Here is a 5,505-nt window from a genome sequence, read left to right as displayed (position 1 = left end):
GAAGGGGGATCAGAAAACGGAGCCAAAAGGGAAGGATTTCTAAATTTGCTTTATGGAAAACGTTTTCTCTTTCCTCACAAACCATCCAGTTTCTCTTCTGGTATTTATGACATAGCTAAAAGTAAATGAAATGAAGACCTTGTTATAATTTTTCATAAAGGTTTATGGTCATGTTTCAAAAATTAAAAATAAAGTGGTAGGCCAGGGCTTCCCTGGTGGCACAGTGGTTGAGAGTCCACCTGCCGATGCAGGGAACACGGGTTCGTGCCCCGGTCCGGGAAGATCCCACATGCCGCGGAGCGGCTGGGCCCGTGAGCCATGGCCACTGGGCCTGCGTGTCCGGAGCCTGTGCTCCACAATGGGAGAGCCCACAACAGTGAGAGGCCCGTGTATTGCAAAAAAATAATAATAATAATAATAATAAAAATAAAGTGGTAGGCCATATGACCATACATGGAAATCGGTATTATTCATTTCATTTTATTTTTTTAAGATTTATTTATTTATTATTTAAAAATATATATATATTTATTTATTTATTTTGGCTGTGCCCAGTCTTAGTTGCGGCACACGGGCTCTTCAGCTGCGGCATGCGGACTATTTAGCTGCGGCACGTGAACTCTTAGTTGCTGCATGCATGCAGGATCGAGTTCCCTGATCAGGGATCGAACCCAGGCCCCCTGCATTGGGAGCACGGAGTCCCACCCGCTGGACAGCAGGGAAGTCCCTTATTTATTTATTTTTATTTTCTTATTTTTGGCTGCATTGGGTCTTGGTTGCAGCACGCAGGATCTTTCGTTGCAGTGGGTGGGCTTCTCTCTAGTTGTGGCACACGGGTTCCAGAGCACCTGGGCTCTGTACTTTGTGGCACAAAGGCTCTTTAGTTGAGGCACACAAGCTCAGTAGTTGTGGTGCAGGACCCTGCCCCAAGGCTGCACTATTGTTTCTCGGCAGCTCCTCCCTTGTCTCTGCATCCCCTCCCTTCCCTGATTAGCAACTGTTTGGACCTGCCTTTTAGGACTCAGGGAAGGTGGTGGAGGCTGAAGTCTATTTCCTACAAACAAGAAATGGGGGACACAGAAAGGCTTTCATGCCCAGGAGCCCCACAGAGTTCTGCTTGGTTTCAGAAGTGCAGGGTCTCTGTTTGTATGTATCTATGCACGTGTGTTTTGTAGATGTGTGGTATTGCTAAAACTAATTTGTAAAAGAGCTCTATTTAATTGGCTTAAGGGAAATTAAGTGCTTATGTAGATACTCAGAAATATAAGACTAACCTAAATGAATTTCAGGATCATATCATCTAGGATTAATTTTTAATGAATGAAAACAAGTTTGGTTTAATTAATACAGACATGTCTTTAGACTCATCAGCATTAAGTGTAATACTTTTATTGTACTTAGCTTTACTACAAGTCAAATTAAGATCTGATTATTCCTGTTACAAAACTTGTCAGCAAGAAGAATAACTTGATATGATAAAACTGAAACAGAGCGGGACCCTGTGAGACTCCTGGGCATGCAAATCTTTCTTTGTCCCCCGTTTCTTGTTTGTAGAGATCAGACTCCAGCCTCCATGACCTTCCCTGAGTCCCAAGGGGCAGATTTGAACAGTTGCTAATCAGGGAAGGGAGGGGATGCAGAAATAAGGGAGGAGTGGCCAAGAAACAATGGTGCAGCCTTGGGGCAGGGTCCTGGTTCCCCCTCAAGGGATGCACATAACAATATCTTTGAGCTCTTTACAGAACTAAAACCCCCAACAAATGGAAGATGTTAGCATTCTTCATTCCAGAGAAGCTCATCAAGAGACCACCTGAGGCCAGATTAAAGGAGCACAGGCCCTGCACACACTCAGATCCTTATCAGCAACCTGCCTTTGAACCATTGCTATAAAACTCACCAAATCCTCCCGGGTTGGGACAGTTTTGAGGGGCATGAGCCCCTGTGTCCCCCTTTGCCTGGCAAAGCAATAAAGCCATTCTTTTCTACTTCACCCAAAACTCTACCTCCAAGATTTGATTTGGCACTGGTGCACAGAGGCCAAGTCAAAACTTTTAAGTAAATTAAGTGTATATGAGGTAAGAGTTTTTAGATGAACTCTTTAGGAGTAATTATGTTCTAGGACTGTCTTCTTAAAATGGTTCCTCCAGGTTTTTAGTAACTTGGAACTGCTAAATTAAGTTAGATGGTGTAGACTGAAAAAAAAAAAAAGCACAACCTAGAAGTTGAGTTGTTTTATTTGGTGGACAAAACTGAGGACTTAAGTCCAGGACACAGCGTCTCAGATAACGCAGAGAGACTGCTCTGAAGAGGCGAGGGGGGGGCCAGGATGCAAAGGACAAAACTGAGGACTTAAGTCCAGGACACAGCGTCTCAGATAACGCAGAGGGACTGCTCTGAAGAGGCGAGGGGGGGGCCGGGATGCAAAGGGTGTTTTGTAACAAAGACCAGGTAGTCGGAGCGTCAAAGGATCACCGTTAATGACATCATTCCTTTGCTACGCATCGTAGCCATCTGGGGCCAGTATCCCGTGCTTTGGCAGCCTGAGTTTCCTCCGGGTGCCCTGTGTGGGGCGGGGCAGATGCAGCGGCTGACGGTTTGATGGTGGCGTCCTGTCTCCATCCTGAGCTCCCTCGTGGCTCACCGTCCGGGATGCGGCTGTAGCGACTGATGGCTACAACATCCTTTGTTTACTGACATGACATATTGATAGGTAATATCTTCCATTCACAGCAGGAATTCCTCGAGTACCCAGGTCATTCCCAAATAAGACACTGGAACATTAACTGCTAAACAAGCCTAAGTTTTGCTACTTTTGCTTTTCATTAAGAGAAAAACTAAAGATGTTTGGGTTCACTGGACATGTACTCCACTGAGGAAAGAAATTAGGTTACAGAATATGTTTATACATCGTGTGTGTGCTATTTACAATGTAATGACTACGGACACACATACTTTTAAGTTTAATCTTCATTGTTAGCATTCTATCACTTTAAGTCTAGACAATCAAGCCCTGATCTGTGGCATTTGCCAATATCCGTGGTGTAAGTACTCCCACCTTTGCTGCGTTCAAGCTGCCAGTGTGTTATCTGTGAAAGTGGGGTTCGATGAGAAGCGCGGTGTACAACGTTATACAGACCTCCACCATCCCAGTCAGTTACAACAGACAGAAATGGGTAATAGTGAATGAATACAATACAATGAAGTTACATTTTTAAAAAAATTTATTTTATTTATTTATTTTTGGCTGCATTGGGTCTTTGTTGCTGCGCGTGGGCTTTCTCTAGTTGCGGCAAGCGGGGGCTACTCTTCGTTGTGGTGCACGGGCTTCTCACTGTGGTGGCTTCTCTTGTTGCGGAGCACGGGCTGTAGGTGCACAGGCTTCAGTAGTTGTGGCTCACGGGCTCTAGAGCACAGGCTCAGTAGTTGTGGCACACGGGCTTAGTTGCTCTGCGGCATGTGGGATCTTCCCGGACCAGGGCTTGAACCCGTGTCCCCTGCACTGGCAGGCGGATTCTCAACCACTGCACCACCAGGGAAGCCCTGAAGTTACATTTTTAACAATGGCAGTGTTTAATGACAAGCTTATAAAATTCCTGAAAATTTAGCAATTGGCTCTCGCAAGCCTGTGCCAACTGTGGGAAGTGAACCAGCACAGTCCGCCTAGAGAACTTTTAGCAGCCCTCTTTAACACTACCTGGTGACCTCTGGCCAACACCCCGACTCTGGGGCATGCACCTCCCAGACTCTTACATGTAGTCTGAGAGGGCCTTGTAGGAGGGTCCTCACTGTAGACTGTCCATAGGGTGGGGCAACTGGAAGCAAGGTGAGGGTTTCATCCTAGGGGGATGGAAAGCTAAAATGTGGATACAAGATCAGCACAATCGCACCTGTCCACCAAAGACACCAACATACACGTAACAGTACTTTATGTCTGACACACACATCAGGACACAGTTTCAACACGTAGTGCTGGGCTTCGGGATTGCTGGCGGAAGGAAGAAAAACCGACTCAAGTAGAATAAAAGCAGAGTCGGGCCTCACTCCAATCTCGGAGGACAGCAGGCTTGACGGGAAGGGTCTGGACTGCTGACCTCTCCACCGCCCAGGTACCTGAAGACGGGTGAGGCACTGGGTGCTCCCTGATCCTCTCCCCTCACAGGTCTGGATGAAGTGCAAAGGCCGGGGCGCTGTGGCTCTGGTGGCAGAGGGGAATCTGAAGGGGGGCTCGTACACAGGTACGGAGATGATGAGGTTCGGGTCCAAGCTGTGGGCGGGAGGGGGCAGAGGAAGAAACATAGCGGCTGGGACGGGAGGAACCAGGAGGCCGGGCTGGGGGCCCCCCCTGCACCACGAGCTGCCCCCTGTCTGGGGCACCCTTCCTCCTGCTCACTGCATGTGACTTCTTTTCACTTGAGGGGAAGCGTGCCCTCCTCGGAAAAGGGCCCCGGCCATGCCTGGTACACCAGTCCCCACCCCTCTCGGTCTGCCAACAAGCTTGGGAGCACCTCCAAGTTTGCTGTCCTCATCCACAAGAGGTACTAGCCCGATTCTGCGCTATGACACAGATCTCTGGGCGCAGGCAAGGAAGCCGGCCTGCGGGGAACGAAGGGGTGAACAAAGGGGTTGGCCAGGCAGGAGCTCCCTCCCTCCAGGGAGAGGGCACCGCTGTGGGCTGAAGCCCCAGTTCTGTGCTGTCCTTGATTATGCACAAGCCTGGCTGGGGTCTGTGGCTGGTAAGAACCGCCTCCCAAGGCAGGGCTGACTCCCTGGGGGCCGGACCGCTGGTGTCCCCCCCACCCCGTTCTGGCATCTGGAAAGGGCAGGCCCAGACCCGGTAGGTGCGGGGCCGCGGTACCTGGAGAAGGTCGCCTGCAGCTAAGCCCGAGGACGCGGGTCAGCCGCGGGCGTCATCACTCAGTCCTGTCTTGGGACAAAGCACTGGGGACCAGAGAGGTTGCCAGGCTTGAGAAAGCTCGCCCAGGAGCCTGCAGGCCTGATGTGCAGGGTATGCGGCACTCCCGTCACTCGGTCCCCTCGCCCGCCTCCTCTGGATCGCCGACCCCGCAAGGGCGAAGGTTTGGGCCCGACTCGCTCACCGCTGTGTCCCCAGCAACTGGAACTGTGCAAGGCACGTCGCAGGTGGTCAGCGCACGCGGGCTGTCTAGGGAACGGACGAGAACTGGACCCCACCCGACTCTATTTGGCAAATATTTCCCTAAATGTCTTTCTGACCTCGACAACCTCGCTCCCAGCGGCGCGGGACCCCGGCGTCCTGGCCGCCCCCCGGCGGCCGTCCGTGGAGGGGCGGGGGCTCTCGCCAGCCGCCGCGTCGGGATTCCGTCCACTTCAGGGCTGAAGGGGGCGTAGGTCGGCCGAGCCAGCCCACTCCTCTGCTAACGTCATCTTCCGCGGCCCTCGAGATCCGGCCACGGGCGCCGCCATGTTACGTTACGGCGGCCGACGGCCGGTCCTCGCGCCGCCGCGAAGCGTCTCTCCGAGGCCCCG

At 51.2% G+C, this 5,505-nt stretch overlaps 1 long non-coding RNA gene across 3 annotated transcripts; it reads right to left on the bottom strand.

Annotated features, from left to right (window-relative positions):
• Positions 1-3,203: 3,203 nt before the first annotated feature.
• On the bottom strand, positions 3,204-5,367 carry LOC137223327 (uncharacterized). Of its 3 annotated transcripts, XR_010942792.1 has the most exons (3): positions 5,097-5,354; positions 4,856-4,938; positions 3,204-4,593 (listed from the first exon to the last, which is right to left on the bottom strand). It is a non-coding gene; the product is annotated as an uncharacterized lncRNA (long non-coding RNA). The 3 variants fall into 3 exon arrangements; XR_010942793.1 differs by lacking the exon at positions 4,856-4,938 and having other exon boundaries at positions 5,233-5,367; XR_010942791.1 differs by having other exon boundaries at positions 4,856-5,354.
• Between the last annotated feature and the right edge of the window lie 138 nt (positions 5,368-5,505).

Source organism: Pseudorca crassidens, chromosome 4, assembly GCF_039906515.1.
Source record: "Pseudorca crassidens isolate mPseCra1 chromosome 4, mPseCra1.hap1, whole genome shotgun sequence".
In the NCBI taxonomy this organism is placed as follows: domain Eukaryota; kingdom Metazoa; phylum Chordata; class Mammalia; order Artiodactyla; family Delphinidae; genus Pseudorca; species Pseudorca crassidens.
The sequence above is the reverse complement of the archived record's forward strand: the minus strand, read 5'-3'. Positions and strand labels throughout refer to the sequence as shown.